The sequence below is a fragment of the Uranotaenia lowii genome, chromosome 3, assembly GCF_029784155.1.
Source record: "Uranotaenia lowii strain MFRU-FL chromosome 3, ASM2978415v1, whole genome shotgun sequence".
Classification (NCBI taxonomy): Eukaryota; Metazoa; Arthropoda; class Insecta; order Diptera; family Culicidae; genus Uranotaenia; species Uranotaenia lowii.
The window spans coordinates 72,715,088-72,736,304 of record NC_073693.1 but is presented as its reverse complement, the minus strand read 5'-3'; the positions used below and the strand labels follow the sequence as shown (position 1 = coordinate 72,736,304).

Here is a 21,217-nt window from a genome sequence, read left to right as displayed (position 1 = left end):
TCATATTTTTGACAAAGGATTTATTATTAGTTGATTAACAATTTTGTTGAAAGTCAATAAACAAAAGCAAATAATTTTAAAGATTTACAACAAAAACATGAATATTGTGAATAGATTTTTTTTTCAAAGCTATCAATAAACATTTCATTCTACATTTTCCTTTGGTTGTTTAATCAGGATGATTATTAATAAACTTATTTCTACCTTCAACAAAAGTTCAAACAGCTGCCTATTATTGTCAACGATATGTCTATTCTTTTCTTAGATCTTCCGCTTTCCCATTTTATTTTATTCTATAAATATCGCCGGCTTCTGAGCAGCTGATTGTTTGGACGTACGTACAACCCACGTCTTGAACCAACTGTCTCGATTCGATTGTCAAAACGAATATATGCTCTTTTTATCCCCAAGTATTTGGCTAGAAATAATTCGGATGGCTCCGCTATGGTCTTTTATTGAAAAGATTAAAAACCACGACAGAATATAAAAAACCACCAAAATAAATTAGAAAATATGCAAAAAAAAACACTTGACGCCAGTTATAAGACTTCTCTGTTACCGTTATAATTACTTTCGTCGAGATGACAATTTCATTGGAAGAGTCCATTCTCATATCTTCTAATCAAAGAATAACAAAATGATGTGATGTAAACAACTATATTCTCTGGCTAGGGTATTTTTCAGAGTTGTTTCGAAAGTTATCTTTCATAATTTTCTTCGTCATTTGATCCGGTCCAATATTGTATGCCATTGTTGTCATCCTAGAGTACTTCAGCACTGAAATGACGTGCGTTGGGACACACCGGGTGACACTCAGCTCATCTCGGCTAGCTAGCGTCATTGCTGCCTGCCATATAGAATGGATTTAATGATGCCACTGCTGCAGATTAATTAAAGTCTCGGGGAAAAATTTATGAGCTCCTCCTCGAAATTGAAACGTTTATCGTTGAAACATATCATTACCCCCTCTGGGTTGGTTTTGCTTTCAGGATTTTGAAATGGTTCACAAAAACCGCTTTTAAGTAGTATCCAGATGGCGTTTTATCCGTTTCCGTTTCAGTTCAGAGTGTAAATTTGTCACTATAGACTTTTATCTAAACATTCTTCGTATTCTGAACCGATCTGGACAAAATCTATATAAGGGATGTTCACGAAAAAAAAGTGGACAGCTGTTTGTATGGTAAACTACCTGACCCGGTAAACTTAGATTTATCCTTAGATTAACTAGCTGACCCTTAAATTACTAGCTGACCCGGTTTGCTTTACTACACCTTGCAAAAATAAATCAAATTTGATTAAATTATCTAAATGTTTAATGTTAAATCAATTTCAGCATTTTCTAAAATGAGAACTGCAACTGCAAAAATGATTTCATCTTATATAGTGTTAGCGGCGTCAGAGGTTAGAGCGTAAATCTGCTAAGCCAGACAGAGGTCATGAGATAAAATCTCGGTAAAAAGGCGGTTTAAGCATTTAAAGCATGGTAGCCGCCACTTCAAGAATCTTAAGTACATAGATATGGTTGGATCTTCCAAGGGAACAAAAAGATGCAGGATTTCTAGGATCTCTAGCGTGAACTAATTTAACGTAAGGTAACGTTAGGAACTAACATGTGTGTGCTCATCAAATGCTAAACCAGTGTTCACCTGCCGCTTATCAATAGTAACAGTGTATCTGGAAGCATATAGTAAAATAAACAACGCGGGGTAATGCTACAAAAGATTTATCTGGTCGCAGTGACCTCTCCCAAAAAAAATAATAAATGCAACTTAATATTTAAATTTGTTTTTAAGATCTGAATTTTTGATGCCAAAATGTATGTTTTATTGGTATGGATTCTCAACCTTCTATTTTTCCAAAGTATGGAGAATCGAAATGCCATAAAAAGAATGTTGGTATCTAAATAAGGTCACTTATTGCATTTGGCTCCACTGTGTTTTTGATAATAAAATTTAAAAAAATCGTCTTTTTTCCTACTTCGCCTTAAAAAAAAACAGAGGGTCTAAATTTATTCGTATGCAAACAACTTCTCTCATAAAAGATGGTCCCATTTGATTGATAAGTGCTCGATTAATGCTAAAAAATGCCCTTTCCTTTTCCCACCCCCACTACTTGAAGGAGGCAGGGGTTTCTTACAATAATACCCATTTTTTCGTTCCTCTCATATCAAATTTGGATCCATTGGTAAGTTCTTAAGTGATACATCAAAATTATATAATTATTGTCTCTCCTTTCTGCAAGTCGGAAGGTTTTATAACAATTTAAGAAGCACATCTCGTACCCAAAAACCTTCCCATGCCAAATTTGATTCCATTTGCTTGATTGATTTTTAAGTAATCCCAACAAAATTGAATTACGACCCCTCCCAACATCGTACTCATTGAAAGAAGGGTGGTGCCATAAATAAAAGTAGAACCATTCTCGTGCCCTAAACCTTTTCTATGTGAAATTTAATTCCATTTCATAGATAAGTTCTCGTATAGTAGATTGTATCATTCAATCGCCTTCTGCCTTCGTTCTGCGTAGCATGGAAATCAATTTTTGTATGGATACACCCAAAAGACATCAAATATATGCTTGTTGTGCTTAACTATGAGCGCGTGTAGACAAATGGCGCCAACACCAATTTGTTGCACTTAGTTCAAGCTTTAGCTTAATTTATTAATTTTAAAAATCCACTCGCACATTTTTGCAATAAACGCTCGTGAAGTTGAGAAAAAAATAATACTTAAAATTGCAATAAGTTTGCTAGGAAACGTCGTAGAATGTTGGAATCTTGTGCAAAACGTGTGATTTAAATGCCTCAACCAAATTTTATAACATCTCATTTTTGTAAATCTTCATCTAACTTCATCTTCATCAAAGTCGACTTTGACTAAATTTTGATGCATTCAAGTTATGAAGCATGTTGAAAGGAGAGAATGTTATGTAGACACCTAAGCGATAAGGTGAAAGACAGAGGCGCTAGGAAAAAAGTTCCACTTTTAGCCCTTTCGGACCACTGTGCACTTGAAGGAGGGAGTGATTCAAATTTGAGGTAAATTTCTAAACATAAGGTCGTTTTGTGTAGAACTTTCCCTTGATTTTGTATATATCCCGTATCCAAAGTAGGAGGAGCCCTTCAGTTAAATATGTTTATGGCAAATCATACATGATTATCAAATTTGTGAATTTCATGAACATAGTTTGTATAGTGACAAATTTTGTGTTGATTTAAAGGGTGATACGGTCAAAATTTGGTCAATATCAACATGACGTATTTCTTTCAATTTTGCATTTAAAAAACCTGAACACCCCTCATTTTGGAGGTGTGTGTGTGTGTGTGTAGAATGTTGCTCCTATTTTGATTTTGGAATTCACTCTTCAGCTGTCAAAATGCCGTCCAGAGAAGAAGAGCAGCGTATCAAAATTTTGCTCGCGCATCGCGAAAATCCGAGCTACTCGCACGCAAAGCTGGCAAAATCACTAAAAGTTGCCAAATCAACCGTTACAAATGTAATTAATGTGTTTGGGGAACGTTTATCGACAGCCAGGAAGTCTGGATCGGGGGGAAATCGAAAACCGGAAGCCGCTGAGACGACAAAGAGAGTTGCCGGTAGTTTCAAACGAAACCCTAACCTCTCGCTCCGAGATGCCGCAAATAAGCTGGGTGTATCGTCTACAACCGTGCATCGAGCCAAAAATCGAGCCGGACTATCGACTTACAAGAAGGTAGTGACTCCAAATCGCGATGATAAACAAAATACGACGGCCAAAGCGCGATCCCGGAGGCTGTACACGACGATGCTGACGAAGTTTGACTGCGTGGTAATGGACGACGAAACCTACGTCAAAGCCGACTACAAGCAGCTTCCGGGACAGGAGTTTATACGGCAAAAGGAAGGGGAAAGGTAGCAGATATTTTCAAGCACATGAAACTGTCAAAGTTCGCGAAGAAATATCTGGTTTGGCAAGCCATCTGTACCTGTGGCTTGAAAAGCAGCATTTTCATAGCTTCCGGGACTGTCAACTAAGAAATTTACGTGAAAGAGTGCTTGAATAAACGTCTGTTTGGCCGGATTTGGCATCTTGCCATTACGGTAAAAAGGCCATGGAGTGGTACGCCGCCAACAACGTGCAGGTGGTTTCCAAGGACAAGAACCCTCCCAACACGCCAGAGCTCCGCCCAATTGAGAAATACTGGACTATTGTCAAGCGGAACCTAAAGAAGACCAAAAAACTGTTAAGGACGAGCAGCAGTTCAAGGGAAACTGGCTTTCTGCGGCGAAGAAGGTGGACAAGGTGGCTGTACAAAATCTGATGGCAGGGGTTAAGTGTAAGGCCCGGCAATTCGGATTTAGAAAAGCGGAAGCCTAACTGAATATTTTTCCTGAATTTTAAACTAATTAAACTTGAAAAAGAAATTTAATTTGATTTTTTAAATAAACGATTTCACCGATTTACACGCGTTTTCCCTTGACCAAATTTTGACCGTATCGCCCTTTATTCTTTTTTTTTAATTCTTTTTTCTCAGGGATTTTAAACCAAGTAGGTTTATTCATCCCGAGATCACCCTTTATTCAAATCGTATTCAACGTTCAATAAATATTCACCATTTCTTTAGCTTAACGTTTCTTTGATGACATCTTCTGCAGTTACAATTATGCAATTTTTTGTAACTTTTATTTTTGTTTGATTTCAACATTTCAACTGTAAAAAGCCTTCCTACTTACATGCATTGTTGACCCTCTGCATTTTCTGGGATTAAATAGCTCCACCTGATGGGGGCGAATGGAATCTAGCACATATCTTTTTGTTTCGTATCACTAAACTTTAGGGATCGTTTTATTGGTTGAAATATTGATATTCCTTTCAATAATTCCAACTTGTACCGATTCAAAAGCATATTGATCTTATATGAGATGTTTATAATAAATTATTAATATTGTCATAGTTTTATCATAGAGATTTTACCATTCTTACGGCATTAGCGTCTGTTTGTAATAAATCAAAATGGTATTGCTAAGCTAGCTTTTAGAGGAAGTACCCATACAAACCTTAGGTTTATTCAGCAACATCTTCCAGAGGTCCGATTTATCTCAAATCTAGGTGCGATAGTTACAAGTACGCAGACAAAAATACTCAAAGACCAGTGAGAATCAGCGAAGTGGTTGATATAGACGTTTTGGAGATTCAAACTAATTCCGATTGTTGTCAACCAACATTCCATCGTTTCCCACGAGCACAAAAACTGTATTAAATTCTTAACAAAAAAAAAAACGGAACAAAGAGCATGTGATACCAACAACGAAAAAACCAACAATCAATTTTAATTTTTACTGATAATCATTTATTACTAGTTTTTAAATCACTACTTCATCTCTACAGAGTGTGTTTTTTTCCATTTCTATTCATAATTATTATTACAACGGAATAACTCCCGCAGTTTTTTTTTGTTTGTTTGTTTTTTTTCTCCTATATGTTCAAAATAAATAATATAAACAGCAAAAGGAAAGGAAACCACCCTTCGGTTTATTCGATCCGTCTCTCTTTCTCTCTTGATCTGTAACTCGTCAAGATGGATTCGACTTTTCTTTTTTTATCAGTATTGTTTTCCTTTCCTCTCAACGAAATATGCATGATGGATGTTTTATTTTTTTCTTTTTCTCTAATCGGGTTTCTATGAAATGGTTCTTTATTTAATATGTTTTTTTTTTCTTCTTCTTCCTCGTCTTCTTCGTTCTGAGTATAGCCTTTTCAGTGTGTGTATAAACGACATAACGATTACTAAGCATACCACTGGTATTTTTTTTTATTTTCATTATTACATTCCTTGATGTCACTTCTGCCTTCTGCGGTATATTTCGTCTCGCGTCTATACGATTCGGGTTAAACTAGTAATGCTGCGGAGTCTGTCACTGTGATTTGTTTTTTTTTTTTTTGTCAAAATCAAGGTATGAAATCTAACGATGAATGAGAATGGTGGAGCGAAAACGAGCGTATTTCGACCGGTGATATTACTGTGCTCGGAAAACGTATGAGGTGAAAAAATGTGTCCTTCCCTTCGATTTTATTTTTAATTCAACTTAGCAATTTTCGTTTCAGAAGCAAAGTAAAATAGACAAAATAATTTTGCAATTTGTGTCTGCGAACAAAGTCGCTGAAAGGGTGAAAAATATTTGACTAATCGTTCTGTAGTCATGTGTAAGAATGTAAGTATGGTATGATTATTGTACGGCTTCAGTTTTCTTTTGGTAAAAATTGAGTGAAATGGTCAATGAATGTTTAAAAACAATTTCTCGTTGACTAATACACTCAACAATTATAGAAATAAGTTTAAAAGAAAAACCAAACCACTCGTGGTCAATAATAATAACATTCTTGTCGCATGACTGCGATGCTTTGCTCACGATCTCAAATTTCTTCACCTCCTTGGTATGAACGAAGGTTAGTGGTTCTAAGACTTAAGAAGGTTTGTTTTCTTTGAAGATAATTTAGCTTCTGTGCTTTGTGAAGGATATGTTGAAACCATTTGGATTTTCACAGGTAGTAAAAAGTTAAACTATGAAACAAATAAAATAAGAAACAACAGGAAAACTGCTTGAATTCAAAAATGCGGTATGAATGAAAATATTGAGACAAATCTCACTAGAATCGTTACAAAATTGTACTGGAACAAAACAAACGAAGATCTAAAATTATAAGCAAAACTATCATTGAATCGTAAGACTCTTTTTAAATCAAGAACTATTTTGTTTAATCAAATTTTTAGAAAAGTAGGTAGTGTTAATTTTCGATTCCCTTTTTTTCGACTGAAGAACAATATAAAGATTGGTGTGTTTATTAAAAAATATGTATTTGAATCAAAAGAGTACCTATCTTATTGAATCAAAAGCATAAATTTTGATTCAAAAATTGTCAATTTTAATTTAAAAAAATATTCCCCTCACAATAAGCTTTTGAAACATTACGTATTAAATTATGTATTTTTGAATTTATAATTCGAATGCCTCGAATAGTTTGATCAAATTTGATTGAAAAGTTTTATGAGATCGTCATAAAATATCTTAATTCTTTACCAACTTTTGCCAAAAATTTAACATGTGAGAACTGAGGAGTCGTTTGAGTATTTTTGGGAATATTCAAACAATTTTTGAAAAATATTTTGAATCATACAGGGGAACATCATTTATTATGCCTTTGTTTTGAAAAATAATTTCGGTAGAATATGACGCCCTCATTTCAAATCTGTTGTCATATTTTGTCTATCATCTCAAGTTTTGGTAAAACGGCGTTTGTAAATGATAAAATTTATCAGTTTTTGGTAAATAGAAAAAAACTGTTTAGAAATCCTTTGGAATTTTCTAAATAAAATCCATTTTTTAAGATCGGAAAAAAGCTTCTGTAACTTTTCTCAGGAGTCAAAAGTACTTGCAGTCCTAGAGAAAATTGTCCAATTATTTAAAACCATAAATTTAAATAGTTTTGCCAAAACAGCGTACAAATCTTTTTATTGAACTATTGAAGTTAAACATCGAAGTAAAAACTAGAGCTGTTAGAATTTTTTTTGAATATTTAAAATCAGCGCACCATATTAATGAAAATTAGCTCTGAAGTGTTTGTCTCCTCGAAAAAAGGTGGATTGTGTAGACCTAGGATTATTTACAAACAAGTATCAAAGTTTTAATGTTTTCGGTTCCCAATGATTCATTGTTTTCTCTTGGTATTTAAAAAAAAAACAAATTTTGTAAAACCAATTCTAGTGAGACTTTTACTTTGCTTTCTTGAAATTTTCGTTTGCGGGAGTTTTAAATTTAAAAAAAACGTATCAGCGTTACTTATTTTCTATTTGAATTGTTTGTAAAACCAAGAAAAAAGGCGATCAGTTCTCCTCTTCATCTATGTCAAGCATTTTCATGAAACAAAAATCCCTGGACACCAGTTTGTTTTACAATTCAATTGGTCAATAGTTTGCAGTTGACTGTTGTGTAATCGATCATTTATGATTAACTATCCACTACTGTTCAAACAATGTCGGTATGCTTTTATAATGACTTTAGATTATAGTACGATGCATGTGGAACGTTTTTTTTTGTGTGTGTATGAAAATCATGCTGTAATGTTACACGGGTGAAATTTTCCTCGTTAATTTTGATTGTGTGTAGTGTATTTCTGCTATACGGTATGTTTGCAATATGTTCCTAAATGTTGGGGGGTTTGCTAAATGTTCTTAAATATTTATTATCGTTAAAAAGTGCCTGTATGTGACATAATTTTTCACGCTTATCTCATTGTTTTCGCTATTAACAATATAGGATTACACAGTTCATCTCAAAAGTACTGCTAACACCGGTTCCGGGCCTCAGTAATGCCCGATGTTGTAGAGTTTCATCATCCAACTAACTATTATTTAGTTACTATAACGTTATTGTATCTTTTCTCAGTTTGATAATGACTGGCTTGCGTCGCTCAATTTTTCGACGCTATGAAAACCTTTCGAAAGGAAAAGGAATCTTTCTACCGCGGCATTTTCCCTCCTCTTGTTTCTCCACCCTATTCAATTACTCAACTACTAACAGAAGCCATATTATCTGATGCAGTCCATTATCCAAACGGAGATTCAACTGCCGCGCCGCTTGAATTAGAACCAGCCAAACCAGGCAAAAACTTAAAAGGATTGGTCGATTCTTTGCAATATGTAGTACATATAGATACTTACAGCTTCGTGTCCTGGGGGTAAAAAATGTTCAATTCTCTGTACAAGACCATTGACTGACTGAAATTCACGTTCTGGCTTCCTGTTCCAGCATTCGTCACACTCTTTCTCCTGTAATTTCCTGAACCAGTCCCAGCCATTACTAGATGTATAGAGACAAAGGAAGACTTCCGCTAGCCTTAGCAGCGACTGAAGAAATCATCATTTTTTTTAAGTCATACCTTCATACCAATGCAAATACGTAGTATAGAGGCATAACTGTATAGTAAAAGTAACGCACTGGCAGGAAAAAAGCTCTTTTGTCTAAACTCTTCAAGAGTGGCATCGACGTCGACTTTCTTTCCTTACTACAACTTTTTCGATTCGCTTTTGTTTTATTTTTAGTTAATTTCCCTAACTTCAATGTGGATTTCATATAAAATAGCTACAGATTTTTGTTCTCATCGATTTGGTGATTGTTTTTTTCCTAATTTTCAAATATTTGTCCTCTTCTGATGGGTTTTTGGGGAAAAGCGTAATCGAATACGTCCAATTTAATAGAAATTTGAATTTCTTCATTCCTGCAGGAGCGAACGGCTCCCGAGACTCGTAGTTTAGCCTATCCTGGTCCGTTGTGTAAAGTTCCATAAACAGCATTACTGCTTCTAACTGCATAGTGACCTGAAAAACAAACAAACAAAAACCAAATTAGATACATATAAGGAGTGTTTAAGAAAACAATTGGACACTTAGCACTAATAAAGTGTTCCGACACAAATCAGACATAAATAAACAAATACAGAAAAAGTCATTCATTTGAGTGTGCCAAAATTGACTATACACTAGACCAGGGATGAGCAACCCGCGGCCCGCGGGCCGCATGTGGCCCGCGAGACCCTTTTGTGCGGCCCGCGAAGCTTTTTTCAAATTTTCATGCCTTTCCATTTTTCTACAATGGATTGTTAGGAAAATTTACATGACTTAAATCAAATATGCACTTTTCTGCATTTTCCCAACAATCATTCAGATTGTTATCCTTTTTTCTAGCATTTTAAGCATTTATTATGTTCTGTTCAAGGCATAAATACCAATTTTTTTTGGCATAATGTAATGTTGGAGTTTTTTTTATTCGGGATACATTTTTCCTTATTATTTAACTCCGACCACTTTGAAAAGCAAAATTCATTAGAGTGAGGAAGAGCAGCTGAAAATCGGAAGCTACACATGATCAAAGGAATTTCGAAGCCCGTTAGTGAAGTCATTATTTTCGTTTCAAGCAAAAATAAAGTTGTATGATAAAAAATGGGCTCTGCAGATATTTTTTCCAAATTATTCTATCCAATTCGGTGAAAAGACTTGTTCTGTTATTATTCAAATACTGGCAAAAAAAATTAAACCAAAACCTTGTGAAATAATTTTTATTTCAGTATATTGACGAAAATTACGAAAGATTATAAATAAAGCCTGAGTGAACGTTTTTCGATTTTTTATCAACTTGAATTAGCTGGCATCAAAGTTATCCCAATGAAATCTGAATAAGATCAAAAATTTTAAAAATCTGAACTAGAATTAGGAATGTAGTTTTGAAGATAATTGCTAAAAAATATGTGAAATTGAGCATTTTTATGTGATTTCGGCAACCTTGCTCAAATTCAATTTAAAAAAAAGGGGGTGTTCACCATTTGAGGATAAAAATCTAAACTTTGAGGACCTAAACCACAAAAACAATTGTGAAAAAATCCCAAAAAGTCATCGATTTTAACAAGAATGTTGTAAGAACGAATGTTCGCCAAGAATACTTTAAAAAAAATTGAGGGAATTTACAAAATGACAAAGAATTAGTGGTGTACCTTTTCAATATCCGATTTTTGAAAAGTCGTGTTGAAATTCTGATGATAAACACGTGAGCTAATTATTAAAAAAAAACTAAGTGCGGCCCGCCGACTAGATTTCAAATTTAAATTGGCCCGTTGGGTCAAAAGGTTGCTCACCCCTGCACTAGACTGATTCGATTTGGGGTCATTTTTAAACTTCTCAAACCTTGGAGTATTAAAAGCTTCGTTTTGGTTCGAAAATCATCCATGATTTTTTGCAGAATTTTAAAGAAACCTTTGCATGAGTAATTTTGTACTTTTTTTGTACTGAAAAATCAACATAATTTTTGTTTCTCCTGAGGAATCGAGCCAGCTTATGGTTTTTGTGCCAATTTTTAAATTGTTGAAAGGGATTTTTTTGCTAAACAACTTTGTCGAAGAACGTAACTTCGAATCATATTTGGCAAAAAAATTAATAGCTGTTTAGCAGGGGTGTCTTTTGACATTGAAAAACAATAAATTCAATTGACATCACTGCTTGTGCCTCGTGAAATTTTGCATGGAAAGAAGTCATGCAATACCTCACTAGACACACAGCAGTGATGTCAATTTAATTTATTGTTTTTCAATGCCAAAAGACATACCCCTGTTAAACAGCTAATAACTTTTTTGTCTTATAAGATTCGAAATTACGGTCTTCGACAAAGTTATTCAGCGGAAAACGTACTTTCAAAATTTTATAAATTTGCACAAAAACCGTTAGCAGCAGGCTAGGTTCTACAGAAGATACAAAAATGATGTTGATTTTTCTGTACAAAATATTCAATTTGCCCGTAAAAACCTTAAGGTTTAAATTCACTCATATGAACGTTTTTTGAAAATACTGCAAAAAATCATGAATGAGTTTTGAATTAAAACGAAGCATTTTAAACCCCAGGGTTTGAGAAATTCAAAGATGACCCCCAATCGACTCAGTCTACTATACACTTATGACATTTACAAGTATTTATGTGATTCAATCGTAATGAAATTTATTATTATTCTATATTTTTCTTCTATTAAAAAAGGTGAACAGCATAAACTGTAACTACATACATAAAAAGTTGCTCCGTTCTTGTGTTATGATTAACTTAAAGAAATTTAATAACGTCATTACATTTTTATTAGTTTTGTAAAATTTCAGTTCAAAATTTGACAGAAAATTAGAAAACAATTATTTTTTCCAAAATTCAGTACTGATAGAAAGTTGAGTTCAAAAGGTATTCAACCTATACAACTGATCAAAAATAGTTCTATGGTATGGTTTGATAATTGGGTAAGTGTACACTAGAGTGGCAGCCAAATGTGTCATGTCGAATTTCGCAAACCGGCTATATAAATTTTATAGAGTGTCCCAAATACCTGTGCATGATTTCAGCTGAATCGGACTTGATTAAGGGGTGCCCCAAAGCGCCCGAAGTTTCGGTTTTTTACCCTAAAATATTACCAAAGCGGAGACCCGAAGGATTTAAAAATGGATAAAACGTCGAAATCTGGTGTTATCCCGGAAATAAAAATTTTATCCAGAATTAATTTTAAAATAAAAAAATCACGTGAGAGAGGACACCAAAGGAAATCTGGAACACAGACATTTTTATTTTGATGCCAAATGACTTAGAAATGCATGAAACGTCGAGATCTGGTGCTATTTAAAAAAAATCAAAAATCGAATTCTGGCACAAAATCGGAATTTCGATTTTCCGGATTACCTCACGTGATTTTTGAAATTCTAAAGTCGATTTTTGACCAGTTTTTTTTTTTTGAGATAGCACCTGATTTCGACGATTTATGCATTTGAAGTCATTTGGCATCAAAATTAAAATTTCGTTTTTTCCGATTGCCTTTGGTGATTTTTGGGGACCAAAAGTCCGAAACTTTGGGCGCTTTCAGGAACCCCAAGTCCGATTAAGCTGAAATTTCGCACAGGTCAGTTTTTTGGGCCAACCTACAAGTTATTTGGTCGGTTTTCAAAATTTGATCATGAAATTTTTTCCATACATCCATTGACACCCTAGTGTATAATCGAAACTTTAATTTTGATGCCAAATGGCTTAAAAATTTATAAAACCTCAAAATCTGGTGTTAGCGCGAAAAAAAAATTATAGATTAAAAGAAATTGATTCATGGTATTTGTATTAGGATATTATAATTTATGTGTGAGATATCGAAGAAAGAATACAGAAAAATGGAAAAAATTTAATTTATTTAAGTGGAGGCGACATATCTACAATGACAAGATACTAACCATTTAATTTCCGCTACAAAAAGCGAAATAAACGATCATAAGTAAATTGAGTAAATAAGAAAATATAAGTAATTGAACTATGTGGACATTTTTGACAGTATTTGCATATTTTTCCACCACTTATGCACAGAATTTTTCTGAATAATAGACGGTTTTGCCAGCTATCGATTTGATAATGATGAATTATGAAGGACACTGTGCAAAATATTATTTTTCTTTTTCTCTTGCATCGTTAGTATCGCAAAAACGAATGAATCCTAAAATTTGAAAAAAAAAACTGTCGATTAGTACTTTTTACAGGCAACAATATGCTGTCAAAATTTTGTATGCCTGATGTCAAGAAAATAAGCTATCAGCAAAAGAAAGCGTTCCATTCCTAAATGAACTAAGCTTTATCTTTATGAAATAAAATGTTGCAAGGAATAAAAATGAAAAAAAAAAAAAACATAAGCCGGAACAAATATCAAATTATCTTTTGTCACCCCCTCGTTCGATTTTTCGAAAATTCCGAAGGGAGAAATAAATGAAAAAAATTCTAAATTCTTCGAAATTTCAAACAATTGAAAGAGCAAACGTTAAACTATAGAATTTGGGAATTGGATTCAAGATTTTTTCAAATTATCGGACTAAAATAACTCGTTTTTATGTTTCGTGAAATACAGATTGTACACAAGTTTGTGCAAGCCTATGGTCCAATTTTTTTCCAATTTATTGAAAGTTCGGATTCATGTTTATCATAAGCCCCTCGTGATATTCCAGCTCCAAGTGACAAAAGAAGAATTTGGAGTATGTTCCGGCCTAATATGAAGATATAAAAAATTACAAATAATAACCAAAATCACAAAATAATAACAAAAAAAAAGACAAATATTTAATTTACCTTTATCATCATTTTCAATCTTGCCAATATTTTTTTTTATTTTGTCATTTTAGTTTGGAATTCTGTGTTTTATGAATTTTAAAAATTGTTTTAAGTCATCGTCATAACTTCAACAATTTTGATAAAAATGATTTGCAATTAAAAATTTTCAATTTCGAATAAATTTTGAAAATCAAAATTAAATTTTTCTAGAACGAGAGGTAAAAATAGCTGGGAAGCAAGTAAATTAACAAAAGCACGGTAATAAAGATGTATTGTCTATGATCATTTATATCGCCTTATCGGAGACAAAATGTAGTTTTGAGTTGAGTGAAGAAAGCAACAATTTAATCATTCATATTCATATTGTTGCTCCCTGAAAAAAAAACCATAAAATTGATTTTCTAACTCGATACTATAGGTCCAGAAATGTGATGAGACTCTACGTGGGAGCAAATAATTTATCTAGAATTAAAAAATACAATACTGAGTGTTTATTGATTCTCACTACATATTCTCACCTACAAAGGTAGTGTGTATTTAAATTTGAAAATCATATTGACATAAAAATTTAAAGCAACTTTTCAATATTTTTTTTAAGTTTACCAAACACGTCGTGACAACCTCAATGATATATATAATAATATGTGTACTCTTAAAGCACTCTTGAAATTGTTAATTCGATGTTGAAAGGAAACAATTTTCATGGAACACATAAAAATTACATATTTCTTTCATAATAAACAAAGGTTTTTTTGCAACCAAACAATGTACACATTTACATTTACGAAAAAAAAAAACTATCTCTTTAGATAACCATTGAGTTATCTTAGCAGATAGTTTTTTTTCCTCCTAAAACCACACCCATAGGTGTTCAAAGTACAAATAAATCGTGAGGGTGGAAACATAGAGATAAGAGATAAGGGCATAATGGCCACCTTAAGACACACACACTCATACATTATGTTTCTGGTGCTTTGTTTAGCGGATGATGATACTATCCGTATAATGCAACAATTGAAATAATCGATCATGAATGGGTTATGAAAATAAATCATCTCGGCCAGGAATCGAACTCGAGTCTTCTGATTACCTCTCCGGCACACTCCGACACGATAAACTAGTCAAGCTGTGGCTCTATAATTCATCGAGGTGAATCCGCTGCTCGATTCTACGGCAGAAAGCTCATCGTGCCCCAATCGATGGTGCTACATATATACGGCCCGAGTCAACAAGTTCAAGTAAAAATGCGTCTTGAAATTGATTAAAGTGAAAATCTAAAATTTAATTATGGTGAACATTGAGGAAGAATGTGTAGAGTAAGGTGGGGTAAAAGTACGAGTCAGGTAAAAGTACGTTTTGAGATTATCACAAACTGAGTACAACAAAATTCAAAACTCTGGCGTGGATTGATAATGACTTAGAAACCTTACATCAAGACATAATTTTTTTCGTAGAAGTTGAAAACACCCCAAAAAAGGAGGTAAAGTAGCTTTTTTGCATAAATGATGTAAAATTCAAAATAATGGCAAACATGTTTGAGCGAACAAAATTCTGGCTTTCAATGAAAGTCTTAATGTGTCTGTTTTGAATAATATTTGAACGGCCCCTTAGTTGTTTTCAACCACTGTCAAATGCCGAAGAAAGAATTGCATTAATTTGTCTCTGCTTTGCTCAATAAACTGTGAATCACAAGAAACCTTGAAGGGGCAAAAGTACGAATGATATACTGGGTTCTCTAAAGTAAATGTGAACAGAAATTTTTTGATTTCTTTTTAAATGTACTAGAAACCTCAACGCATATTTTTGTTTCTACACCCATAGAAGAGGTTGCAAAAATCCAATGCCTATTTAGCACATCTCTGTGCCGATAATGCGCTGAAATGTGCACTGTGCCGAAGATGATATGTTTGAAAAACCGTAACTGGCATAAGGACTCGGCTCCCAACTAAAATGATGCATGACCACTACATTCAAGCAAAACAAGAAAAACATTTAATGGGATTTCGTTCCTGTTGGATAATTCATCCCAGAAACAAGAAAATAAAAATATAAACCACAGCGCCCGTAGGGAGAATCGAATTCTAATCACCAACCATATGGTCTTGCCAGACCGACATCTTAACCAGTGTACTATTTGAGCTTCATGCAGGAAGAGGGGTATTTGTCATAGGCATTCTGCCACCGATCAATCACAAAAGAAACGCACGACAGTGGCTTCCCGGCGTTTGGCCTCCTTTCAAGGTATTCATTTGTCTTGTGATGGAAACGGGAAAGGGAACGGGAGTGGAGGAAACGGGAAACCCATTGAATGAGAACTGTGCTTTGCTTACTGCCTGCTATTACATACACACGCTACATATACACAGCTGCTGAAGCCGGGCAGCTTGGCCGGTGCTTGTTTGCCGGTGAATTGAAGGAATATATTCTTGTTGCTTTTGCTACATACACACGCACAGCTTAGCCGTGGTTGTTTGCCGGCAAATTGAATTGAAGGAATGTTTTTGTTTTGTTGCTTTTACTGCATACACACGCACAGCTCGGCCGTGGTTGTTTGCCGGTGGATTGAAGGGATTGAATTAGGCTGATGTCATGCTGAAACAACTAGCAACGCAACGCAACGCAACGTTCCAATAAGATTGCGTTGCATTGCATTGGTATGTCATGCTGGCGCGACCTGTCACTTTGAAATTCCCTGCAAATCATCACTTCTCTACATCTGATAATGCTTTGAATCGTCTCCTTTCTTTCCGGAGCCATCAAAAACTTATCAAATCACGACCCAGATTGCAAGAATGTCGAAATTTGAACCGACAAAATTCCTTGTTTTTTTTTACCGGAACTAAGAATTCATGAAAATTTTCTCGCCGATTAAGATAGTTTTTAGTTTATTATCACAAGTTCGGACAGATCTTCGTACTATTGTGCTTAAAACCCGGAATCACTGCTTCAAATCGAGAAAAAACAATGTTCCTATTGGATTTCCTACTAGTCGCGCTACTAAACACATTGGCATCAGATTGGTCGCGCTACACAAAGCGACCAGTATGACAGGTCTGCGCGATTTCCATGGAGATCAAATGAGAGCTGGTTAGTCGTGTGAACGTTGCGTTGTAGGTCGCGTTGCTAGTTGCTTCAGCATGACATCAGCCTTAGAAGGATGTTTTTGTTGTTGCTTTTGCTACATTCACACGCACAGTGCTCGGTTCGCTGGCTGCCTGGTGTTGGCCGGTATTTATTTCCATCCTTCTTCGTCTTGTGATGCGATAGGGAGGGACGTGAAAGCGTTTTTATTTTGTTTCTTTCAGACATACGCAATTCGGTTAACTTGGGAGATTAATGCCGGTGGGAGCTAATCGAATCAGCACCGATCGCGTTATCTTCTTGTACCAATGATGCTATGTAATTGACTACACGCCATTGGCACAGAGGCTGAATTTTGGGTGTACAAAAACCTGCTCGTGCGAAAAATTGCTCAAATGCGATGAGAACTGGTTTTCGTAAACCTTTTGAATATGGTCATTTAGTGAAGAATTCCGGGTTCCCGCAGGTGTTCGCCCATATATAGGATTTGTATCAGAAGCAAACACAGAAGCTGCTGCTGTAAGCAAAGATTGATATAAAATAATTTTCCTCTTGAATTCATGCAGAAATGTGGAATTTTGAATGGTCGTACTTTTACCCCACATCATTCGAACTTTTGCCCCAGAGGTGGGGCAAGAGTACGTTTGGATAATAGTTAGGCGTTTTCATTACTGCTAACAAATTAGTCGATCGATTACCTTCGCAATTTTTTAGAAGAGAGATGAAAGTCTAGAGAATCAAATGCTGTTCTTGGTTTTTTGGAAAAACAACTGCAAAATTTTCTAAAAATAGAATAGCACTAAGGTCGTACTTTTACCCCACCATACTCTACATCATTTTGCAGTGTATATATTACTAGCTGATCCCATACGAACTCCGTTTCGCTTTCAACTTGGAATATGTCATGAACTGTTTGTATGAAAGTCAATTGCCAAGCATTTTCCAGATGCACTTCCGAATCCATTGTTAAGTAATAATTGCAAAAATATTGAACGATCACTTTTTCTATCGTCGTTGAAATCAGGGATCAATTGACCGTCCAAAAACCCCTCGTGTATATTGCAAAAAGTTAAACCTCTTTCGGTGGCCTCTTATAAAATCTTTGATATCTGAAATCGATTACCCGTCCCTCAAAACTACCGTGCGCAAATTTTCAAAGCAATCCATTGCAATATTGCTAAAAACAGTGAAAAGTTAATTTATATGGACGACCCCTTTCGTGGACCCCTGGCAAAACATTTGACATCTGAAATCGATTGCCCGTCCCTGAAAAGTATCGTGTGCGAATTTTCATTCCAATTCGATGTATAATAATGACAATATCGCAAAAATACTGAAAAGTTAATATGGACGACCCTCTTTGCCGGCCCTCTACACTTATTTTAGAACCTGAAATCGATTGACCGTCCCTCAAAACTATCGTGTACCAATTTTCATCTGAATCCGATGTATAATAGCGACAATATCACATTAATAGTGAAGAGTTAATATGGACGACCCCTTACTTTAATTTGGATGAGTGAAATCAATTGCTTGTCCCTAATAACTTCTATGTCCAAATTTTCATCTCAATCCGATGTATAAAAACGTCATTATCATTAAGATATTGAAAAGTTAATATGGGCGACCCCTTTTGCCGGCCCCTTACACTAAATGTGATTCCTCAAATCGATTGCACGTCACTCAAAGCTATCGTGTACCAATTTTCATCTAAATACGATGTATAATAACGTCAATATCATAAATACAGCGAACAGTTAATATGGACGACCCCTTTGGCCGACCCCTTACACAAAATTTGAGACCTGAAATCGATTGCTCGTCTTTTAAAACACTCAAGTGCAAATTTTCAACACAATCCGACGAAAAATGACGTCAATATCGCGAACACAATATTTGTCTTGTATGGACGACCCCTTTTAACCCTCATCCGCATTAGATTTCATTACCCTAATCAGCACTAGCGGTGTCAATTTGACACCACAAGCTAAAATCGTTATAACTTTTGGCGTGTTAAACCGATTTAAACAAAACTTACATCAAAAGAAACCTTGTAATGTCAGTAAAATATGTTTAGGACATTGTATACAGCTAAAGTTACAAGTTTTCTCGTTATTCAGCATGAAAGAAAAAAATCCGAAAAAACATGCCTCACGAAAACTGCTGTAGTTCATATATTACACGTCCAAAAAAATATTTGCCTTATGCATATGAAAGCTGAAGTTAAAGCCTACATCATGAAGACAAGAAATATTTTTTTAAATTTTTTTTAATGAAATGGTCACAAAAAGTTCAAAAAAGTGGTCTAAAAACCTACTTTTCGTTCGATTGCTAGTAAATACTGTTTGAGCGATGGTAGAGTGTTTTATTTAAAAAATATGACTACAAACTTTATTGAAATTCTAACATTTTGCTGTCTTTAGATTTTCGATGCAACAAAAATTGAATTAACTGGAATTTTTCAAAGTTGGCTACTTTGCGCGATTTTTTCACTAATTGAAATTTCATCTGTTTTTGTGGTCCTCCGTCAGGTTGTACCCGGATTTTCAGTGCTTTCTCGCCGTTTGAAGCAATCAAAACTATATCCATTGAAAAGGGAATTTAATCTACATTCTAGTGAGGTGCAACAATTTACGCTGTGAGATTTCACAAAAATATGAAAATTATAAACGTAAAATCATTTCTGAATTTCTAGAACTACAAACAGCGCGTCTAACAAAACGTGTTTGTTTGCTCTCCGAGTAGGTACGGTGGGTGGTGATTCGGGCAGAGAGCGAAGCCGACAGACGAAATAGTGATGCGTGTCGTACGTTTCTCGGTTGGAAATTTTCTATTGACAGTAGTTCTCGTTTGCTAGTCACGACACGCATCATTATTTCGTCTGTCGGCTTCGCTCTCTGCCCGATTCACCACCCACCGTACCTACTCGGAGAGCAAACAAACACGTTTTGTTGGACGCGCGTAGTTCGTTTGTAGGACGTTTGTAGTTCTAGAAATTCAGAAATGATTTTAAGTTTATAATTTTCATATTTTTGTGAAATCTCACAGCGTAAATTGTTGCACCTCACTAGAATGTAGATTAAATTCCCTTTTCAATGGATATAGTTTTGATTGCTTCAAACGGCGAGAAAGCACTGAAAATCCGGGTACAACCTGACGGAGGACCACAAAAACAGATGAAATTTCAATTAGTGAAAAAATCGCGCAAAGTAGCCAACTTTGAAAAATTCCAGTAAATTCAATTTTTGTTGCATCGAAAATCTAAAGACAGCAAAATGTTAGAATTTCAATAAAGTTTGTAGTCATATTTTTTAAAACACTCTACCATCGCTCAAACAGTATTTACTAGCAATCGAATGAAAAGTAGGTTTTTTAGACCACTTTTTTGAACTTTTTGTGACCATTTCATTAAAAAAAATTTAAAAAAATATTTCTTGTCTTCATGATGTAGGCATTAACTTCAGCTTTCATATGCATAAGGCAAATATTTTTTTGGACGTGTAATATATGAACTACAGCAGTTTTCGTGAGGCATGTTTTTTCGGATTTTTTTCTTTCATGCTGAATAACGAGAAAACTTGTAACTTTAGCTGTATATAATGTTCTAAACATATTTTACTGACATTAAAAGGTTTCTATTGATATAAGTTTTATATGAAGTTCATAATAATTCAAACGACTTAAATAGATTTTACTTTCGTGGTGTCAAAATGACACCCAAAGTCGGAAAAGGGAGTTTTTTTGTCCAGGCTTCCAGGGTTCGTCCATAAAAAAAGTAAAGATGCAATATTGAAGAACCTTTGAATTCATTTAGGGTCCCCGAAGAAATTTTTGTATTTTGAAGCTTCTGAAAAAAAGTTACAAGCCTTCAAACTTGCAATGGTGTCAAAATGACACCCTAATGCGGATGAGGGTTAAAAGGGGTCATCCGAAAATCTGAAAACATTTTTCATCTTTCCTAGGCCTAATGAGCATCCATGCCAAATTTCAGACCTCTAGCTCTCAAGAAGACGGCTGAGTCTATAGAGGACAAACAAACATACAGAAATTGCTTTCTATATATACATATAGATAAAATCATGACCAAATCGTGATCAGAATTTGAAAACGGTCATTGGCTGCTTGATTTTCAATCATGGATTTAAAATCATCTATTGGAAATCCACGTGGTTTCTGAGATACCATGATGAGGAAACTCGAATCGAACATTATTTTTAAGGGTTTCGGTGTTTCGCCTTCGCGTCGAATAAATCCTTTTTTGGCAACGGTTTTTTTTTTGTAAATTTAAGTATCAAGCAATCTTATCTCTGTGTGAGTAGTTTTTGATTGATTTCAAATTCAATTTGACACTCCAAGCTAAAATCGTCATAACTCTTTTTATATATAACCGATAACCGAACATAATATACACAGCAAGAAAAATTCGTGTAATTTTAGACCGAAAACGATGCACGAAAACGGAACATCGATTTTGATGTAAAATTCTATCACGGTGTATTTTT

The 21,217-nt window shown here is 34.7% G+C and overlaps 1 protein-coding gene across 3 annotated transcripts in view; it reads right to left on the bottom strand.

The window, feature by feature from the left end:
- Positions 1–5,306: 5,306 nt before the first annotated feature.
- Positions 5,307–21,217, bottom strand: part of LOC129757366 (SRSF protein kinase 3) — a 28,195-nt gene continuing 12,284 nt past the window's right edge. For all 3 annotated transcript variants that reach the window (XM_055754569.1, XM_055754570.1, XM_055754571.1), the window contains one exon: positions 5,307–9,355. The gene's annotated coding sequence lies outside the window, so the exon portion shown is untranslated. The remainder of the gene's footprint in view (positions 9,356–21,217) is intronic.